The sequence below is a fragment of the Microtus pennsylvanicus genome, chromosome 8 (assembly GCF_037038515.1).
Source record: "Microtus pennsylvanicus isolate mMicPen1 chromosome 8, mMicPen1.hap1, whole genome shotgun sequence".
In the NCBI taxonomy this organism is placed as follows: Eukaryota; Metazoa; Chordata; class Mammalia; order Rodentia; family Cricetidae; genus Microtus; species Microtus pennsylvanicus.
Window position 1 is genome coordinate 20,387,832 of NC_134586.1, and position 22,960 is coordinate 20,410,791.

At 44.0% G+C, this 22,960-nt stretch overlaps 1 long non-coding RNA gene across 1 annotated transcript; it reads left to right on the forward strand.

Annotated features, from left to right (window-relative positions):
* The first annotated feature begins 10,333 nt into the window (after positions 1 to 10,333).
* Positions 10,334 to 12,671, forward strand: LOC142855459 (uncharacterized). Its single transcript, XR_012911514.1, has 3 exons — positions 10,334 to 10,421; positions 11,612 to 11,778; positions 12,609 to 12,671. It is a non-coding gene; the product is annotated as an uncharacterized LOC142855459 (long non-coding RNA).
* Positions 12,672 to 22,960: the final 10,289 nt, after the last annotated feature.

Below are 22,960 nucleotides of genomic sequence, written 5' to 3' on the forward strand. Positions count from 1 at the left end.
CATCCCCCTGTGACGGACTGTGACCTAGATACATATGCTAAATAAACTGTTTCTTCCCGAAGCTGATTTTGGCCAGAGCGCTGTCACGGCCGCAGAGAGAAACTAGGTTGAGCGTGTTTAAGAAGAAGTTAGCACGAGACAAAAGGGAAATAGGCTATTAAGTTTCTAAGTTCCTTTTCAAATGGAGCCAATGTACCTTTTCTTTGAAATAAGTCTTGTGTTTAAATTGTTTTATATAGCATATATTTAAACACATTTAATAAACAGTACCAAAGTTCAAAAACAAGTTTGCAAATCCATCTGTTTTCCCTCAGTGCTGGGACTGAATCCAGGACCTTACATATGCAGGGCAAGCACTCTACCAACCCACAAAGCAACAGCCCACCAGGAACAACAAAAAACCCTTTCAATCATACAATTGAAAAGACAAAAATAAAACACTTATTCTAGTAGACTATAAAGCACATATTTCAAAACAGTACACATTTGTGCTCAGCTGCTTCCAACTGGTAATTCTCTTTCCTTTTTTAATAACATGATGCTTTGGGAATTTCACATCATGCACCCCAATCCCACTCACCTTCCCATCCCTCCATATTAGCCCTCATCACTGCAGCTTTCAAAAAGGAACCCCCTCCCAAATTAATTAAAAACAAAACAAAGCAAGCAAGCAAACAAAAACCCCATCTTTGTTCCTCCATCCCCCCATCACCTCTTCATTCTTGTAGTGGTCTTGGGAGTTAAGGTGCATCCTGCATTATACCCTTTGGTCCAATAGCCCCACCTGCGCGCATCACTTCAATGAGTTACTGGTCTGGCTCAAGGCCTCTGGCACATAATCATCATTGAACCCTCACAGAAACTCCTCTGAGATATCCTGCTGTTGCCCCAAGTCATGGGGATCCTGAGGCTATGGTTTCTTCACATCTCCAGCAGATCATAGATGGGTAGAGGGCTGTGAGGGTGGACAAAACCAAGGCCCAGAATATGGACCTGGCTGGTCTAGTTGGTAATTTTCAAAGTAAAAAATTTGCTCAACTAATTTAACTGTATGATCTGAGCTGTGCTAACCTCACATAGCCAGGGCACAAAGTGTCCCTTACTGGAAGTTCCTGATTGAATCCCAGAGCTCACTCTAACAATTTAGACTGTTTAACACTAGTATTTGAAACCTTAAGGATTTTACAACTTATCTATGTAGTTCTTTGGTTTTCGTATCTATACTTGTCTTGCAATCCTCCAGTAAGAATTAGAATCAACCAGCACTCAAGAGGCAGAGGAAGGTGGATCTCTGTGTGTTCGAGGTCCCCTGGTCTACAGAGAGAGTTCCAGGACAGACTGCAAAGCTACAGAGAAACCCTGTCTTTAAAAAAAAAAAAGAAAGAAAGAAAAAAAATGGAATCAATCCTGTCAACAAACAGCAGTCACAATCATTACAGTCAACATCTGGATTTATTAGCAGCTATCCAGAAACCCTCAAAACAAAGAAAAAAACCAATGTATTGAGGTGTAATTGACACAGCATAAAATTAACTCCCCAGGGAAAGCATCTTTCATTCTACAGTCCAAGCTGACCTTGAACTTGGAATCTTCCCAACTCAGCTTCTCGGTGTGAGGTTTACAGGCCTGTGCCAGCATGCCCAGTTTATTTTCCTTTAAAAATGTATTTTGAAGGGCAGGCATGGTGGCTCATGCCTTCAGTCCCAGGACTCTAGAGGAAGAGGCAGGTGGCTCTCTGAGTTTAAGGCAAGCCTGGTCTATGTAAGGAGATCTAGGACAGCGAGGGTTACAAACAGACCTTGTCGCTAAATAAATAAATAAAATATTAGCAAGTAATTTACTTGATGAACCTTGATGAATGTAATTAATATTTAAGTAAGTTATCATTAGTGCCACAGGTACCTAGAAATTGCTTTTGCTGTAAAATATTGACTCATCATTTGGGCTCCCAAGGCAATAAAGACCCAGAATCATTACCTTCATTTGTATCTGTCTCCCTTACTCTCTGGATATGTCATCACATGTATTAGGAGTCAGCCTTAACTATGCTAATTATTAAAGAAGTGCTTGTTTAAAAACCAAGGGTAGCGCCGGGCGGTGGTGGCGCATGCCTTTAATCCCAGCACTCGGGAGGCAGAGGCAGGCGGATCTCTGGGAGTTCGAGGCCAGCCTGGTCTACAAGAGCTAGTTCAGGGACGGGCACCAAAGCTACAGAGAAACCCTGTCTCGAACCCCCCCCCCCCAAAAAAAACCCAAGGGTAGCTAACCTGTTTCCAACAGTCCAGAGAGAAGAGAAACTGAGGCATCTTGTCATAGCTTTCATGATGTCCTATTCTGGATCCCAAAAGGATGCCCGAATGTCTCCAAACAATGTTTTAAATCTGTGGTTAGTTTGGATTCCAGGAATAGTAGCACCTCAAAGACAGACTGTCCCCTCAGCAGTGGGAGCTTCTACATGCCATGTAGAAGCAGAGCTCAGATAACGGTCAACCAGACCACAGAGATAAGGACCAAGCAGGTAACACGCTGACCAAGCTAAAGTTCATATCAGCGCCACGATGAAGGACTTGTAGTCACTGAACGTCCCAACACAGTCACATTGCTTACCCCTTCCCTGCCTGTCACCGCTATGTGTCTCTGTAATTGGTGTGGTGTGACAGACAGCTGAGCCTAGTCGACTGGGATTCTCAGAGTTCTTGCCCTAAAACTCCAGAGACATCACCATGGTGATTTTGATTGCTTTCCTCCAGCAACTAATAATTCTGAACATGTCTCTTTGTGCTTATGCTCACCTCTGAAGTAGCCTTCCTCTGTATGTGCAGAAATCCATTGTGAGTTCTGCCTCCTTACTGTGAGAGTGAAAACTCCAATTCCCACTCTCCTGTCACTAGAACACTCTCTTGTAGACAAGTCACCCAGACTCTGCCAAGCAGACAGATGAATGCAGTCATCTCTAGAAGAAGCTGTTTAGGGGCACAGTGGTGGCAAGGTCAAATCTTGGCTCACAGCTGGCATCAAAACATCACTAGGAGTATTTGTCTCAGCAGTATCCTTCTTTCTTCTTCCCTTCCTCCCTCCCTCCCTCTCTCTCTCTCTCTCTCTCTCTCTCTCTCTCTCTCTCTCTCTCTCTCTCTCTCTCTCTCTCGTTTCTCTGTGTAGTTCTGGCTGTCCTGAAACTTGCTTTGTAGACCAGATTGGCCCTAAATTTAGAGATTCACCTGCCTCTGCCTCCTGAGTCCTGGAATGAAAGGCATGCTCCACATGCCCGGTTATCAGCAGTTTCTTAATGAAAACAGTATGAAGCCTTATAGAACCAGCCTCAAGTCAAATCATACAGCACTCTCCAAACTTTTTACTATTGCTCTTATTATTATCAGGGTCTCCATCTCTCTCCCAAGGGCTGCGATTATAGGCTTGCATGATCATGCCTAGCAGCAATTCTTTGTGCCGCTCAATATCTACTTAATAAGATCCTTTTGTGCTGTATCATTATTGTGAAAGAATTTTATTCTGTTTAGATCAAAATTGAAATTCTAGAATATGTGTCAAGTATTATAGAGAAATTCTTAACGGGTATCTCCCCCAAACGATAATAAAGTACAGTGAACAGCTAGCTAACCAATTCAAATTTAATGATAACCTAATAAAATCTGTCAATAATACTGCTTTTCTCTCTGAGCACCATTCTGACTTAAAAACCAAACTGACGATTTATGACAATTCTTGCTTCAACACTGGTCAATATTTTCTCAACAATGATCTTGTTATGGCAAACACACGACTGATAATGTTTGTTGCCAATGACAAGCTTGAGCTTTCAGAAAATGTATTTTGAAAACTTTTTGTTAGCTACTTGGTGAGTCTGACACCTTACCAATCAATACTTAAAAGGTGGCAGTGTTAATGAATGGGATTTAAAATTTTTATCAAATGGAATGTAGCAGTGTATAGAAGGCCTGCATAAATCAATGAAACAAAAATTTCCAGAAGACCTATACAAGGTGACTGGTTCAGCAGTTAAGAGCAATAGCTGCTTAACAGGAGGACCTGGGTTCCATTCCTGTCACCCACATGGTGGCGACTCCTATCTATAACTCCAGTTCCAGGGACCCAACGCCCTCTTCTGGTTTTCTGGGAACTGCATGCACATGGTGCACAAATATGCATAAAGACAAAACACCTATACACATACAAATAATACATATTAAAAGGTTTTAAAAGACCAATACAAATTTAAGAATACTAAAATCATGTATACCCTCTAAACTGTAAAAGAGCCATTCACGTGCAGAATGAACCAATGCGTTTTAGCCCAACAAGGCATGAAAGCTTGCTGATAGGGTTTTCTAATTGATTTAGTAATTCACTTTGAGAAGCTATCACTTAGCCGGGAGGTGTCTCTTTAATCTGCCTTCCCCAGCCACCACCCAGAGCGACTAGCTAGTTGGAGTACAGACCAAGTCGACTGACCAGCAGGGAGCGCCAAGTCCTCTCCTCGACACTCGGGCTCCGCCTCCCGCTCTCAAAGTCCCGCCCCCAGCATATTGCTCCACGCCAGGGTTCCGCCTCCCGCTCTCAGAGCCCCGCCCCCAGCCTGTTGCTCCACACCCAGGCTCCGCCTCCCGCTCTCCAAGCCCCGCCCCCAGTCTCTTGCTCCACACCCAGTCTCGGCCCTCCGTGTACCAAGCTCCGCCCCTCGAGCTCACCGGTCCCACAGTTGCTCGCGGCCGGCGGGATTCATCATACGGTAGACGGGGTAGCGGAGATAACCGGGCTCAGAGGCACAGTCGCATTCCAGAGCGTCCACTCGTAATGCGACTCCTCACACACCGAGTCCGGAGTCTACCCGAGGGAGAGGAGCAAGCGGACCCGCGGGGGACCTCAGCCTCAGGAAGGGACTCCGAGAGGCGCCGAGCGGAACCCCTCTCCAGACTTTAGAGTCGCGCCCCTCCCCCACCGGGACCGTTACCGGTCGCCGCCTGAAGGAGCGGCTCTGTGATTGTCTCTAGAGGGCCTGGGCATCGTTTGTCTAGGTCACGTTGACTTCTGGCCCTGGAAGGTAGAGCTCTGGGCCACTGGGTTGTCCGTGGGGCACATGGCACATCACTTTTCTGTAGCGATTGTGCCAGGGGCTTGGGCATGGGCGGGAACTAATTCCCACCGGCAGTGCCAGCAACCGAAAGCACCAAGCACCAAGGCGAAGCCACCAGGCTGCTGCCGCCTGATTTCAGGCATCCCAGTTTTGTGCTAAACCGCAGTAGACTTTCTTTAGTAGGGGCCATGCAAAGAGCGTAGCGGCAGCCGTTCATTGAAGGACGTAGATTTAAGCAGCTCCCAAATACTAAGGGTGGTGTGAATTATATTTAGTCCCCGCCTCCAAGGGTTCATTGAGATAACTTAATATGCCTTTGAGATGACAAGAGTTGAACAAGACTTACCAGTTTATTCAGATTCGCCTCCCACCATTATAACTTTTTGCTCTTGTATAATCCCGTTCACATTTTACTTTCTGTATTATTTTTCATTCATTCACCAATTTCATTTCTCCCTATTCAGGTTCTCTGCTTATTTCCTTCCCAGCGTTGCAGCTGGATCAGTATAGCTCCAGAACCTGCTGACAGCTCCACCCTCTTCAGTACTAATCCTTAGAGGATAGGATGCCGAACAAGGTGAATAGATGCCTGCCAGGCAAGCTTGTTAAGAGATAATCCTTGGGTTTCCAGACAACTTATTCACAAAAACTCATTTTTTTCAAGTTATTTCTCATTTGAGCTTTAAAGTCTGAGTTGTAGCTTATAAATATCTTAAAGGGCATTCCTTTTTTTCTGAAAGAAAATCTTTATTGCATATGGAAATCAATAGCCTAAAGGTAATTACAATATTTTTCATAATTTTATGCAAAAAAGGTTCATGCATGTGAAAATTTTCATTGATTGCATCATAGTGGTGTTCCGGAAGTTTTGGAGCATTTCAGATTTTCAAGATTAGGGACATTTAACCTTATTAGTTTTCTAATTTTTGTTTTCTTTTGAGGCTTTTAGTTGATTTCCTTCCTCCTTCTTCCAGGCCCGGGAGGAGGTGTCTCAAATCCCAAGTAATTCTGCCTCAACTATCCCATATGCTGGAATTACAGGATTCTGGCATTATACTGTCTACCTATATTTTGGATTTAGAGTTTGATACAGACATGGGATAAGAATTTGGGGGCTGTCAAAATTATATATATGGACTTATCAGTCTGGGGATAGAGTGTATGGATTGAATTAGGTTCTTTTCAAACACAGATTAGCCTGGTATGGTGGCATATATCTGTAATCCTAGCACTTGGGTGGTAGAGGTAGGAAAATCATAAATTCAAGGCCGTTCTTGGCTACACACACACACACACACACACACACACACACACACACACACACACATATAGTGAGTTTCAGGCCAGGCTAGGCTACATGAAACTTGGTCTCAACAAACAAACAAATATAGAGATGGCTCAGCAGTTAAGAACACTGTTCTTTACGTTCTTTTATTTATTTATTTATTTATTCATTTATTAGGTATACATTATTTTGTTTGCTTGTATGCCTGCAGGCCAGAAGAGGACACCAGATCTCATTATAGATGGTTGTGAGCCACCATGTGGTTGCTGGGAATTGAACTCAGGACTTTTGGAAAAGCCATTTCTCCAGCCCTGTTCTTTACGTTCTTGACCAGGTTTAATTCCTAGCACCCACATGGCAGCTCACAACTGTCTATAACCCCAGTTCTAGGGAGCCCAACACCCTCACACAGACATACATGTAGGCAAAACACCAATGCACATAAAATAAAAATAAAGAAAATATTTAAACAAATAACAATAAAAAACAAAAAATTTTACTCCCCAATGAGTTCAGATCCAATCTGTGGTACTTTGATATGGTTGCCCTCCCAGACTAATATAAACATTGTCAAGAAAGTAAAATGTCTCAGGTGCAGTGGTGTGTTTCTGTAATCCCAGAACTCAGGAGGCCAAGGCAAGAAGATCTCAAATTGGGAAATAGCCTGCGTTGCATAATGAGTCTATGTGTAAAAACAAATGAGAAGATAATACCAGGGGCTGGAGAGGTAGTTCAATGCTTAAGAGCTCTTGCTATGCTGGGTATGGTGGTGCACCCTTAAACTCAGGACTCAGAAGGTAGAGTCAGGCAGAGCTCTGTGAATTCAAGGCCAGACTGGTCTACAGAGTGAGTTCCAGGAAGGTCAGTGTTACAGAGAGAGACCCTATTTCACCCCAAAAAATACACCCCCCAAAAACTCTTGCTGCTCTTGCTCAAGACTCAGGTTTGGTTCCAAACACCAATATAGTGGTTACAACCATCTATTCAGTTCCAGGGAATTTGATGCCCTCTTCTGACCTCTGTGGGCACCAGTTACACCTGTATTATACATACATACACGTAGGCAAAACACTCATGCACAGCAAATCTAAAAATGTTTTTTTAAAAGACAATATAGATTGGGAAAACAATTTGCAAACTATATCTTTTATGATCTACCTTGGATATATGAATAACTCAAAGCCCCAAAAGAAAGACAACACCATTTAAAATGAGAAGAGATGCCAGGCAAAGTGTGTAATTCCAGTTACTGCGGAGGTTGAGGCAGGAAGGTTACAAGTTCAAGGCCTACCTGAGCTACTGAGACCCTGTCTCAAAATTTAAAAAGGAAAGTGAGTACTGAGGATATAGCTCTGTAGTAGAGCACTTGAAGAGGGGGGTGGGGAGGGATGAGGGGAAGGAGATGAAGAGATATTTATTTATAATATCTCTTACAGTAAGAACATGGGAAGTTGGTCACATAGTCATTAAGAAAATGCAAATCAAAATATTAGTAAGATTCCTTATCAAACTTACAAGGATGTCTGAAAGAGAAAGTTTTGGTAAGGGTGGAGTTGGTTCCCTCATACACTACTGTTGGAAATGCAAAATTATTTTAAGTGGTTTTACAAAGCCTCTTTGTAGAACTATGGAATAGTCCTTTAAAAAGTCAGTTACCACATGACACAGAAATTCCACTCCTAGGTATATAGCAAAGAATATAAAACATATGTCCACTCCAAATTTGATACATGAGTTATTTCTGGGGAAATATGTCAGCTGTAGGGCACTTGCCTAGCACACAAGAGGCCATGGGTTCAAGCCCCAGGAACAAAAGGAAAAAACTAAAAAAAAATTGGTGTGAGCGGTCAGTGGTAGCATACTCCTTTAGTCCCAGAATTTGGGAGGCAGAGGCAGGTAGATCTCTGTGAAGTTTGATGCCAGACTGATATATAGAGGTAGTTCTAGGACAACCAGGTCTACACAGAGAAACCCTTTATGAAAAAAATAAAATACAAACAAACAAACAAAAAACCAAATTGGTATGGGCTAGAGAGATGGCGCAGTGTTTAAGAGTAATTTCTGCTCTTCCAAAGGTCCTGAGCTACCGTTACCCACATAGCAGCTCATAATTATTTGATGCTCTCTTCTGGTATGCAGATGTACAATGTACAAACAGACAAAACACCCATATACATAAAATATATAAATCTTTAAAAGTAAATTGGTACATGAGTATTATAATAGCATTATTTATTACTGATAAATAGAAATTCGTAGCAAAAAAATTTAAAAAAGCCCCTAGTGTTCAGCTCCTAAGAATTACCCTTAGAATTCAGTGCTGTATAAACAGCTTTTTGTTGGCTTGCTTGTGTCATCTTACTAATTAGAAAGTGGAAGCTGGCAGGAATGGGGACATAGCTATTTTGGCTGTATTCCAGATACAAGTCAAATTTAAATCAGTTTTATATATCTCCCATTCAAAGACCCAGAATAAAACAGCAATTATTGCAAGGTTTGGTCTCTTCATAGTAGAAAAGCAAACACACTGGAGACCAACTCAGAAAAATTCAGATGGTCTCTCCACGTTGTGCCAGGAATCACCCTACGCTTGCTAGACAAGCAGTCTGCCACTGAGCTGATTTCCCAAGCCCCAGAACTTAGGGAAGGCCTAAGTATGCATGCTATCTGTCCTACATACTCATATTTCATTAACTGAAGGAACTCATGTGGCCAAGCAAACTATGTGGAGATCCCATAGAGTAGAGAGAGAAGAACAAAGGAAAGAAGAAAGGCATGATCTGTATTGTTTACAAAACTTCCTAAAATTTACACCTCTAATGCATATGTGTTTTGATAAAAACTTAGTATGTGGATCAGCAAAGTGGCGTAGCCAATAAAGGTCCTTGTCACCAAGCCAACTCATCTGAATTTGATTCCCAGAACCCACACATGGAAGCAGAGAATGGATTTCTTCAAGTTGTTTTCTGACCTCCACATATACACTTTGGTATATACACACACACACACAATTTTAAAAACTTTTAAAATGCCGGGTGGTGGTGGCGCACACCTTTAATCCCAGCACTCGGGAGGCAGAGGCAGGCGGATCTCTGTGAGTTTGAGGCCAGCCTGGTCTACAAGAGCTAGTTCCAGGACAGGAACCAAAAGCTACGGAGAAACCCTGTCTCGAAAATCCAAAAACAAAAAAAAAACTTTTCAAATACGTGGTCACTCCTTGCCTGAGGACAAATTGAAAATGTAATCTTTCTTTTGTATTCTTTACACATTTATTTATTTTTTAATATTTATTTATTTATTATGTATACAATATTCTGTCTGTGTGTATGCCTGCAAGCCAGAAGAGGGCACCAGATGGTTGTGAGCCACCATGGGAATTGAACTCAGGACTTTTGGAAGAGCAGGCAATGCTCTTAACAGCTGAGCCATCTCTCCAGCCCTGGAAATGCAATCTTTATTCTGGACAGTCACTTATTCAATTAAAATGAAGGACATCTAACTCGGTGTGACAGCATACTCCTGTATAAGGCACAAGGATCATGAATTTAAATCCAGCCTGATCTGAAGTGACACCCAGTCCCCAAATGAATTAAGAAAGTCTATTACTGAAATTTAATTGTGATTCGTTAGTGGGAAAGAAACTATCAACTTCTACCAAACTCTCTTAAAACTTACTAAAATGTAAACCTTAGTAGGTACATTTATTCACATGTCTCCAAAACAAGTGAAATAAAAGACTCAGTTGAGGATTTACAGTCAATATAGAGGTAGAAGGAAATGAGAATGGATATACAAGAAGGGGAGGACTTAAACAAAAGTAGTTTCCACTTTTAAATGTCATTAGAACCTCAGAAGAAAAGTCAAGAGAATGGAAGTAGGTTTATTTTTTAAAGAGGTTGAGTTCTCTCTCTCTCTCTCTCTCTCCCCCCCGCACCCCTCCCCACAGGATTTTTCTGTGTAACAACCCTGGCTGTCTTTGAACTCACTTTGTAGGCCAGGCTAGCCTCAAAGGCATAGAGATAAAGGCATGCCCCACCACACTCGGTAAGTTCTTTCTCTAAACTATTGAAAATTAGATTTATAAGTCAGAAATCTCTAAGAAGAATCATATATGAGAAAAAAAAGTTCGTCTTAGATACATCGGAGTCAGACTGGGAACATAAAAGACCGAAGAATGGAACTTAAAATCAGTAGCACGGAGTTCCTAGGGCTACCATACCCAAAAGCCACAGACTGGAAGGTTATTGTCTCAGGCTCTAGGCCTGAGGGTGTAGTTCAGTGGTGGAGCACAAATATACTTAGCATTCATGAAGCCCTGGGTTCAATAGCCAGCATCTGCTCTCCCAGAAAGTTCTTCGGGTATTTACAGGATTATTCTAATCCTGTATTGGGTTTACAATAGGAATATCAAAAACCTGTATTGGGGTTCCTTTGTGTCTAACTGGCTCTGATTAGCTGCAAATCCTTGGTCTTTGGCTCGCATTTGTAACCCCCAAGTATCTCCTTCCCTCATCACCTCTGTCTGTCTGTCTCTGTATGTTGGCTTGTTTTGAGACAGGGTCATATGTTTTTTAGACTGGCCTTTATTAAGCTCCTGAGATCACCTAATTCTCCTGCTTCAGTGTCTCAAGGAGCTGGAACTACAGGTGTATGCCATGTGTCTAGCTTTTTCTGTTTTATGGAACACCTGTCATGGCCTAAGATACGGCTCAGTGGTAAGGCGTTTGCGTCGCATGTTTAAAGTCCCAGGTTTCATGCTTAGCATAGCAATAAAATAACTGAATAAATGAAAGATCACATATACCAGCTCACATGTAATTCCAGCGACTGGGAGACTGGTGCAGAAAGATTTGCCAAGAGTTTGATTCTAGCCTGAGCTACACGGCAAAGTTAGGCCAACTTGGCCTATAGGAAGATGGCCTCAAATTCTAGATTCTCAACTGAGCTACTGGAGAGATGGCTCAGTGGTTAAGAGCATTGCCTGCTCTTCCAAAGGTCCTGAGTTCAATTCCCAGCAACCACATGGTGGCTCATAACCATCTGTAAAGAGGTCTAGCGCCCTCATCTGGCCTTCAGGCATACAGACAGAATATTGTATACATAATAAATAAATAAATAATTAAAAAAATTCTAGATTCTCCTGCTTCTGGCCTCTCAAGTGCTGTGATTATAAATGTGCATTTGTGGCTAGTATCACTTCATCTTAACTAATTATGTCAACAATAACCCCACAGATGTCCCTCCATATATGATGGGGTAAACCTCCCTGTAGGCCCATTTTAAGTTGAAAATATCTTAAGGGCAGACGCTGGGGACCGGTGCAACAACGGATGACCGCAGGCGGCGGGGACTGGTGCACAACACCGAGAGCAGATCGCCCCACTACAATTAAATCAAAGAGGTAGGCCTTTGATTGGCGAGGTCCCTGGCAAAAGAGGAGCCGGGTCCTGTTCCTGAAGACCCTTCTGAGGGGTGAGAGGGATCGTGGCCCCTGGCAGGAGCCAGGAAACAGAGCGAGGGCATTGTGTAAGAAGAGCCCCTAGCCAGCAGGGAAACCTGATCCGGTTTTAAAAGACCCATTAGATAGCATTGATAGGAGGAGATGGGCAGGCGCCAAGGCAAAAATTCACCCAATAATCTCAAAAACAACATGAAAACACCAGAACCCAATGATCTTACAACAGAAGGACTTGAACACCCTAACACAGAAGAAGTGGAAAAAATTGACTTTATGAAAGCAATAGAGTCCCTTAAACAACATGTGAAAATATCTTAATCTAAAAGGCAGTTAAGATGGATGTGGTATCAATATTTGCAACCCTAGCACTTAGGAGGAAGGGGCAGGAGGATTCCCATGAATTCAAGGTCATCCTTGAACTCCTTAAAAGAGACTCTGTCTTAAACAAACAAACAAGCAATCAGCTAATAAACCAAGCCCCCAAACATTATGGCTTGACAAACAGTGCACTGTAGAGCATCCCTTTCTGATTGATGGCTGACGGAGCTGAACTTGCTGTCATTGCCCAGCATCACAAGAAAGTATAAGCAGACAATTCTTTAAGAATGAAGCTCTGAATGAGTTCAAACCGTGCTCTGTCTGCCCTGCCTGGGCTCCCTGGGCTCCCGGGTTTCATGGGAACTGTAGAATTCTGGGATTCAAGGCTTTCAGGAAACTAGAGAGTGAATGATAATAACAGAGTGAAAATGCTTGTGTTTTCTTCTGTGACTCAGATTGCCTGCATGATTTTTCTACCAGACAGTATGAAAAAGAAAATGCTAGAATTCTTAATTTTGGTAAGTAGAAAAGTAATTTCTTTAAGAATGACATTTACATATATACTAATATCTACCCATACGATATTTACCTCCTTACCCATGAGAGTAGTATACTCCGAGGACAAGGGAATTCCTACTGACTTCATCATACAACAAAATATGCATATGAATACTTAAACATCTTAATGAACATGGCTGGTTATAGGATAAAGTCTACTTCCCACCAGATTGACATGGCCACTGTAACAGTGTAACAGAATTCTACAAGTGAGTTATACTGACCAAGGCAAATAGGTCCATGCTCATATAATTGACAATATACCTTAGGAAGCGGGAAGAGTATCTGATATGGCAGTTTTCTGGGGACTAATAAAATATTTGAAATAAGCTAGTTTTGGAAATGAAAGTCTATATATGATGGACTCGGGATCGCACAGTCTTCTAAGCAACTTCATAGAGGTGAGTAGATCTATTGAAGAAGGGGTACTTTCAATTTAGTTCTGTCCTTCCCTCTGGTTGGTTAGGCCTGCTACTTTAGTAGTAGATGAGGGATACACTAGTGTGACCTGGAGGTAAGAGAAAACAAGCTTATAGCATCTAAACAATTTATAAACCACTGGTTAAGTTGGCAAAAAGATGGTAAAACTCTGGAAAGTCAAAATCCCCAAGGCAGACCCTCTGAGAAGCCCTAGTAAGTGTTTGGTTGAGTCTTCTATGCTGTGTCTCTAACCTGCCACCTCGACTGCTCATCCTGAAAAGGAGAGAAAGGGTAATGCAGGAGTGATTTCTTTCCCTGGCTGAACAAAGTCTAAGAAGCAGGGCTGCAGAGAAACACCTCAGCAGGCAGAGGCTGTATATTGATCACGTGTTGGTAATAGTACTCATATAAATGAGAGAGGAGTACTTTTATTACCTGACATCGGTGAGATAAATGGAGCTGGAGAGACAACTCAGCATTTAAGAACACGGCTCATGTAGAGGACCCAGGCTTGATTCCCAGACACATGGTGCCTCACAACTGTTCTGTAGCTCCAGTTTCTTTCTTTCTTTCTTTCTTTCTTTCTTTCTTTCTTTCTTTCTTTCTTTCTTTCTTTCTTTCTTTCTTTCTGTCTTTTCTCCCTCCCTCCCCCCCTTTCTCTCTCTCTCTCTCTCTCTCTCTCTCTCTCTCTCTCTCTCTCTCTCTTCTTTGAGATAGGGTTTCTTTGTAGTTTTGGAGCCTGTCCTGGAACTAGCTCTTGTAGACCAGGCTGGCCTTGAATTCATAGAGATCCGCCTGCCTGTGCCTTCCGAGTGCTGGGATTAGAGGCGAGTGCTACTACTGCCTGACTTGTAGCTCCATCTTCAAAGGCTCAAATGCTCTTGTCTGGCTTCTGAGAATGCTAGGCAAGCAAAAAGGTAGATACAACACATGCAGGCACATGCAACCAAACACACATACAAATTAAAAAAGAAATTCAAATCCTAAACTGGGCTGTGGTGGCGCACGCCTTTAATCCCAGCACTTGGGAGGCAGAGGCAGGCGGATCTCTGTGAGTTCGAGACCAGCCTGGTCTACACGAGCTAGTTCCAGGACAGGCTCCAAAGCTGCAGAGAAACCCTGTCTCGAAAAACCAAAAATAAATAAATAAATAAAAATAAAAAAATAAAAAAAAAGAAATTCAAATCCTAAAAAGAAAGAAAGAAAAGGAAAGGAAAGGAAAATGTCAATAGTTGAGGCAGTAGAAAAAAAATCTTGTTTTCTGACAAAAGTAGTGTAAAACAAGTCCAGGTCACTGGGTATAGCTGGAGGTATCCAAATACAGCTCCATCAAAGGTCCATTTCTGGATCTGTACTTGGAGGATATGGAGATACCACCGGGAGTACTAGGAGATACTACTGAACTGGCCTCTGCCTTGAATTCAGAGAAAACCTTTACTTGGTTTCCTTGTTAACAGATAAGCCTTTATTTTGATGTCCTGATGAGTAACATTCCTCTCTCTGATTTTAATGCCCTAAAGTCCCTTCTCACCATACAATTATTGCTACTAACATGGCATGCTCATAACCATGCCACCCAAACCACAGGGAGAACATCACCCATAAATCATTGCTTCTCTAATATCTATACAGCAGTCTTTTCCTCTGCACTAAGAAAGCTTATGCTGTGTAGAGGTCACTTTCAAAATAGGAAAAGGCATTTCCAGATCTTGTCCTTAGCACAAACACCTTTGGGAAGAGCATAGCAAACATTTCCTCCTTTCTCCTCACAGCTGTTTCCAGGAGCCTTTGCAAATCAATTCAGCATGAAGGGAAAACAAGAAAACCAAAGAAGCGGCTTTAAAAAAAATCGTGACGTCAAGCAGGGTCCAGTGGCTCTTATCTGTAATACGAGCATTTGGGAAGCTGAGGCAGGAGGACTGCTGTGAGTCTGAGACCAGCTTGAGCTACAAATAATACTGTTTCAAAAAACAAAACAAAAACGAACAAAGAAAAAGAACCATGATGTCAAGAGCTACCATGAAGTAGCTCTTGGATGACTCTAACTGTATCAACAAACTCAACTCCTTAGAACAACCATGTGGTGAAGTGACCAGTAGAAGCCACAGAAATGGCCACTGTCTGGCATTCAGGAGAAGTTTTGCATGATTTCCTTCATGACTGCACATGCTTTTCTCTGGGATGGTTTCGCCTTGCCTGCTTTTTAAAAATGTTCAGTGGCATGCAGATGCATTTTCTGCACTGACTGTTCTTACCCAATGCAATTCCTCATCTAATGTCCCAGAGTGCTAACATAGGCAGGCTTTATCTATGGAATATACTTTCTTTCGCCTCAGTGTCTCTAAGGCTTTATTGGGATAAGTGTTAGAGAATACAGAAATATTAGCCTGAAAATCTTTCGAATAATCTCCATAAAGAAAATTCTTTTGTCCTAAGTGTTAGCAAGGATACTCCTTCTCTTGCCTATCCCAGCTATCTCATGAAAGGGGTCATAATAATTATTTTCTTTGTCATTATTAGCCCAGTTCTGTTCTTGTAGACAACAGATTTGTATTGTGCTTAAATGTCTTTGGGTAAATGCCTATCCACATGATCACTGGCCATTGTAGGCCCTGTATTTGGGGTGGTCACATCATCCACAGTCACAGAGCTGGGTGAGGCTCTTCTTTAAGGTAGAATGTTAGGAGGACATATCCTCTTCTTTCTTCTCTCTTGTGGAACTTCATGAAAGGCTTGGCTCTTTTTTCTCTTGTCTGAATAAAGAGCTGGAGGGTTTCTCAAGCCCAGGGCTTTGTGCACGCTCAACAAGCATGCTACCAACTGAGCTATATCCCAACCTCCATTTTGCTTTCTTTATGGAAGCTCCAGTTTTTTAAACTAGCTGTACTACATGCTTGGGTGAAGAGTTGCAGAATGCATTGGTAAATGCCACTGCAATTTCTTTTTTCTTTTCTTTTGTGTATTATTATAAATGTCTACTGGTGTGCTTTGGTAAGAGATCAAGTAGCCCAGAAAGGAGGCTGGGTCTGTTGAAGTCAGTGGGATACTCTTCTTGGTTTTTAGTCCCAGAAGTACAATTTAGTAGAGAGGAAGTTTCAATTGCTCAGTGTTCAGAAATCTGAGAAAAAGTACTTTCTTAGGTACTGCCTGGTATCCCAGATAGGCAAGTGTTTGGGAAAGATGAGCTGGAAGAGCAAGGCTCGCCCTCTAGCCAATAGGTAGTGCTGAGGGTAAAAGACTGCAAGTGTTTGGATTCGGGGCAATGCTCTTGCCCACCTAATGACAGACTGCACTAAGCTTCTGCTTTTCCATTTGAGATAATCTTCCACTCCTTGCCAAAAACAAAAAACAAGACAAAAACAAAACAGAATCTCAGCTAGATGTATGTTGATTCTTTGAATAAATCTTGAAATAGGACCATTTGAGGACAGTTCTGATCATCTATGCTGGGACCTGAACAGAACCATGGGAATTTGAACCCTGAAGGGCATCTTCTCTCCGTGAATTGGGGAGTAGTTGCATCAAGGTTTGGTACATAGGGGTGATCCTGGGAGGACAAATGACTGTTAAGACACCACTGAAATGACCAGTGGCTTGGACTAAGTGAAAAGCACCATTTGATTTCCTTTATCAACAGAGAGACCTTTCTCCTTCCTGCTTCATTAGTGACAATTTTCCTTGCTGGTGTCAGTGCCTGAGAGTGAGCTCTGGGAGTGTGTTCCCTCCTTTCCTGGGAGCTGGCTCTGCTTCAGGTAGTCTTCATAATTTGGGAGAGCACTGCATTCTTTCTGAAAGTTTCTCTATAATTTTTCTGGTATATTCGCAAAGCAAGGAAAGCTTTGTATCCACACAGCTGACGCTGGGCTCCGAGCAGCATTGCTGTAGCTGCAGCCAGGGACAGAGAGTTGCGTATGCACCTGCCAGATGAGGCCCCGAGATGGGTCTCAATTGAAACCTCTCTCTGTGTTAGAGAAACATTCACTGGCTTGGACTCAGGAGGCTGTTTCATTTGAATGTCTGCATCATTAGGATGATTGGAGACAGTATTGCTTAGGGGTTAAAAGCCTTCCACTTGGGTTGACATTATAATCTATGAGGATGAAGGCAGAGTCCGTGCTTCTCCTGCCCTGGCCTGGGTTCTTTACTAGCTAAGGCATGGGTCGTCAGAACCCGCATTTGCCTCATTTCCCACCAATCACAGGGGAATCATTCATCTTGAAAGCAAGATTTCTGTGAGGTGTTCTTTCTGGGGTCACATCTAACTGAACCCTCTTCTACAAATGAAATGATTTATTCTATAGATAGCCTACAGAGACTTTTGGTTAGAAATTATACAAGTAGCAAAAACATACTTTGTGAATTCGTTTTCTAGTTCTGAGATGGAGGAAGTAGGAGGCCAAAGAATGCTTGGAGGTCCATACTGCTAAGTTAGACACAGTCCTCTGATGGATGAGGAGTGCCGTTCAACCGTGTGCAATTTAGATAGGCAAGTTGGGTAGACAGGACTGGCTCCTGGAAGTTGGTCTAATATTCTGTGGATTGCAGTAATTTTCTCTTCAACAGAGATACATATCACACAGTCTTGATGAAAATATTCTTTCTAGAACACTTTTAGGCTCACATTCTAGATGTACTTGGACTTTAGATTTAGTTTCTCCTTTAGCTCTCTGCAGGAATTCACATTGGCCAACAGCTTGCAGATGCCTTTTTGTGAGGTGATAATTTTTTTTTCTTTTTTAAATTCAACAGTAGAACATATCCCAGATAGGTTTGGACAGATGTCATTCTCCCAGATCTCTGGTAGGGGAAGTACAAAGAGGAAGGCAGTGTGGACAGGGGAGTGCTAGGAGCCCAGCGACAGGTCTCTGCTTCTCTGTCTTCTGACCTGCATTTCTCTGTGGCTGGGCTGTCATCTGGTTGGGGTGGGGGCTTCAGGGTGGACTGCACTGTATCTCTCGGGCAGCTCTTCATGAGGAAGAACTCATGGGGAGGGGTTGCAGAGTTCTTTGATTCTTTTTTTCCTCCCCCAAGACAGGGTTTCTCTGTGTAGCCCTGACTATCCTGGATCTCACTCTGTAAACCAGGCTGGTTTACAGATTCACAGAGATCTGCCTACCTCTGCCCCTGAGTGCTGGGATTATATGTGTGCCATCACTGCCAGGCTGAGTCTTTGATTCTTGTGACAAGGATGCAATGTCGCGAAATGATTTGTTTGGATTTCATGGGATAGTTGTTCCCAGTGAGTGGGTATGGTGCTGCGGTTTCCAGAACTGATCATAACTGGTTGTCATCCAATAGTGCTAAGTGTCAGGATGGTAGAATAGTTCAAGTCCCAGACTCAAGTTCTGCTTCCCTAGTGCTGATAAGGACATTATGTTAACTTAATTTCCTGTGTCTGAATTTGTTACTTATAGTTTTGTAATTAAACCCACTTCTGAGATGGTTGGTGAATATTTTGAGGTGAATGGTCTTTGGGTTGTTCTTCTCTGTCTGGATAGGTTAAGACAGTAGATACCACAAACTAAGATTATTAAAGGTTTCCTGGGGGCAGCAGAACTGCGGGGGTGAGAAACTAGGAAGGCTAAGAAAGCCATTTGTCCTTTTATTCTAGAGAACTAAAAGTGGCTTCAAGTTTACAGTTCCATTCTCTGCCCCCAGTGCCATGTCATGGCGCTGGGTCGTCTTCTCCCACTTTATCTTTAGCTTGCTGTCTATCTGTCAGTCAAGTGTATTTTTTTTTTTCGAGACAGGGTTTCTCTGTGGTTTTGGAGCCTGTCCTGGAACTAGCTCTTGTAGACCAGGCTGGTCTCGAACTCACAGAGATCCGCCTGCCTCTGTATTTTTTTTTTCTTAAAGGTATTGTGGTATTTGGCTTTGGCCACAGGAACCAGATCACTGAATGGGAAAGATGTCATCCCTGCCTCTACAGGCCACTGTTGAGTTCTACACAGCTGCCCTATTGGAACATACAGAAAACAGCAGAAATGGCCCCGTGTCAACTCTGGGAGAACTTTCTTTGGCCTCTTCTATTTATCTGCTTTTGCAGGATTTTTCTAGATTTAGAGGGCATTCTTCCTGTTTTCAGTAAATGTCTTCATTTTTCTTCCTCAATTGCTAGTGGCCACATCAGGCCAGTGTAGCTGTCCCTGAAAACTTTGGAGCTGACCCGACCAAGGACTTTTGGGGGATCTACAAGGATGGAGAAAGGTGGTTCCTTAATCCATGTCTCTGCCTGGGGCTGAGAGGCCTGGTTAGGGACCCAGCGTCAGCTGGAAATGGCAGGGAGACTCAGGGGTCACTCCTAGACAGGTTAAGATGTCGATACCACAAACCAGAGTTGTTGAGAGTTGCCCGGGCTGAGGAGAGCATGTTGGGTATGAAGCAAGGAAGGCTAAAAAGCCCTGTGTGGTTCCCACGGGCAATGACTGTTCCAACAACTAGCACATGTGTGGGGAAAGGATACATACTGGCCTGGAGACTAGGGTGGTGGAAGGCATGAGGTACCCAATCAGTGTCCTCACTTTTTTTGGCACTGGCACCTCTCAGGATCCCAAACTTTGCTTCCAGAAAGAATATCTGCAATAAATCCGAGCCAGGTTGGGGTTATGAGGCTAAGTCCACACACAGGTTGGCATTTGGAAGCACAAGGTTTCAGAACATGGTTGGATGACATTGATATGCTGGATACTTCTGTTCCACCTGCAGGCGATCCCAACAGAGACATGAAGGAAACCTTGAAGTGCACTGTACACATCCACGGTCACACTCAGCCACCTTCTCTCAAGAGGCTCCTTCAGCCCCTTCCACACTGCAGCCCAGGCCAAACTTTCAACCTTGCGTGGAGAGTGACCAGCTGTGACGTTCTGGTTGTGAGGTCTCGGGCTCTCCTGCCACACCTGGTGTCTGCTCACTGCTTTCTTCACCCCATTGGGAGCATCACTGAGTTGGGTCCAGTCCTCACGTCCTGTCTTCTTTTCTCTTCTCGTCCCTCTGTCCATGCTGATTCAGTCTGTACTCAGATTCTCCTAGTTGTTGCCTGGAATACCGCAGTTGCTTCTTACCTGGCTCCCTGAGATTCTCAAAGCATCTCTCTCACCATGTTATTTCCAGACTTAAAATGCTCTCTGGCCCCGTGGTGTCCTCATGATGTGACTGAGACTCAGCTACTGTGTTCACTGGTCCTGTCCACTGTGCTCCCTACTCTGCCTCTGGACAGTGGCTAGATTGCTCCTCTTGGGCCATGGTTCCTCCTATCTGGCCCTCCCAGGTTAGGTGCCCTCTGTTTGTCCACCCAGGGCTCAGCAGACCTCTGTCCAGCAGGGATGTTCTTCACTGCTATGTCTGTGTCCCTGCAGCTGGTATCTGCATATCCTTTCAGGTTTTCTTTGCTGTGTACACAGTAGTTCCTGGGTGCCCCGGGGCTTCACTAAGGAAGGGAAGAAAGATTTGGCAGATGCATTAAGCGCGGGCTGGTGTGTTCAGCGTGGCTGGCCACTCTCCTGGACTGTTCTTTATTGATCTCCTTCCCCCCCCTTTTTTTTCCAAACCAAACCAAACCAAACAAAACAAAACCCTGTGCCTGAGTTCACTATTTCTGCTTAGGGTACTAGTGGCCACTAGGCTTCCAGAAGGAAAACCTTAGTGATCTACAGTTCTGCCCCATAGACTGCTGCCACCAAGTGTTGATGTTCCTTTCCTATTATGCCTTTTCCTTTCCTCTTGGCTTCATGGTCTGGCTTCACCCTCACTTGGAAAATTCTCAAGTCTAGGCTTGGAATGTGCTGTAGCCCACACTGGAGTAGGCTTGCACACACATGCAAAGTGAGGCTGGGTATGACCCAGCTTGGAGTGCTTGTCAAGGCCTTGGGTTCCATCCCTAATATCACAAATCAATAACAGCAGCAACAACAAAGCCGTGCTGACAGTTTTCCTCCTTGACTTTCCTCCATCTTGTTAGGACTGCACCCTTGGCTGGCTGTTTCTCTTGTGTCCTGCCACCAGCCCAAATTTGACCTTCCCTGACCTTTCGAGACTTACCTGACTAGGCCCCAGGTACTGACCCTTGCTAGTTTCAGGCTTGGAGTAGCCTTTCCCTGTCTTCACTGAGGACTTGAACTTCATGGCTGCTATCAAGCTGCACTTTCCTGACGAGCCCCAGGGGCACCAAGAGCTCCTCTGTGCTACTGAGAGCTCACCTCACCAACACCGGTCCATTTTTCTAGCCCTGTGTGCGAGCGGTATTCTATGGATTTGAGGCATGAGTGAGCCATCCAGGAAATTTCCTGCTCCTAGAGCCTCTGCAGTGTTGTGGAGATTAATTCAGCTGACTGTCTTCTTCCCTGGATGAGGAGTGCCTCAAGGGTAAGCGGCCTTCACTGCCCACCATGGCTGCCCTCCAGTTAAGTTGACCTGAGACCCTCCAGAACACACCAGCCTTAAGTTTGGGCCCGGGCCCTTCTGCACTGAAGGCTGCTCCCAAATGCCCCAGCCTAGGCTTGGCCCCAGCAGTCAGGGCTCTTGCTGGCACGACTGAGTCCTCACAGAAGGCATTACAGATTGCAAGAGCTTCTCTCATCCTCTGTTGAGTTATGAGTCTGCTGCTGGACCTTTCTGCACCCCTGACACCCTAGGGGTAGGGCAAGAGTGTGGCCAACTCCAACTTCTTCTGGACCCTGGAGTTTTCTGCTTCCCGGATAGCCAGCGAGTCCTGGACTGGGTAGGTCCCCAATTCCAGAAGCTCTGCCTTCTGCCCTCCTCTAGCTTCTTACCTGCTCTTCTTTAGGGTTTAAATGAGCTTCCTCGGTCCTTTCCAGTCTCCCCTGCCTATCCTGCTTTCTTTCTGCCTCAAGCTTCCTTTCTGTCTCTCAGTTCTCAGGCTTCTCCCATGTTCCTTATTTTCCCCCCTCTCATTCCAATGTCCTCTTCTCCCAGCCCTGCTCCTCCTTTCCTACCCTTCACTCCCTAGCTTTGAGGTGCCCACAGGAAGCTACAGAGCCTCTACTCTCATATTTTCTGGGACAGGGTACGGTAGGCTGGGCCTGCTCTGTCCCTCTTTAGTGACTGGTATCCTGAAAAACCAGAGGCATCTGTAAAGATCCCAGGAGCGTATGGAGGAGGCAGGCATGCCCAAAGGATGCTCTGACATTCTCTAACTTAGTTTCTAAACTAAGGACTTTATTAATCAAATGCATATTTCTTCAGAAAGCCCTGTGTGAAAGAAAACCTTTACTATCTCCCTTTTCCCGGTAGGGGAAGATGAAGAAAGGGGAAGCATCTGTCTCAGGTCATAAATGGGTTGGGCACTAGAGCTGTCTCTCTCTCCTACCCTTTGGGCATCACCCTCAGACCAACTCCTCTTCTGTCCACAGTAAAACAAGCAACCGCCATGCACACTGGCCAGTCAAGCCCAAGCTCCAGTGACCCTATGTTGAAGTCATGGACATCTACCAGATCTGACAGACTCCCAGAGAAGAAGGGTGGCCTCAAGCGGCTGTTTGAATAGACATTCCCCAATGCTGTGGTCTTCATGAAGTGCTGGGTAAGCCCTGGGCCTTTTCTTCCTGCTCTCACTCAGTGCATTGGGATGGTGGAAAGAGCAAAACATGATACCCTAACTGTGGAGGAGGCAACCAGAGGGAAAGGATGGATGTACACACAGAGGCCGCTGCTGGTGAGAACCACGTGCTGGAATGGGGCTAAGGCTGGAGAGCTGGGCGATGGAAGGAGGTCCTTTGTTTTTGGCCGTTTCTGTCCTCTTTTCCTCTATGTTCCCCCTTCCTTTCTCTCTGCATTGGGTGGCACCTAGCACCTTCTCCATGCTAGGCTAGGC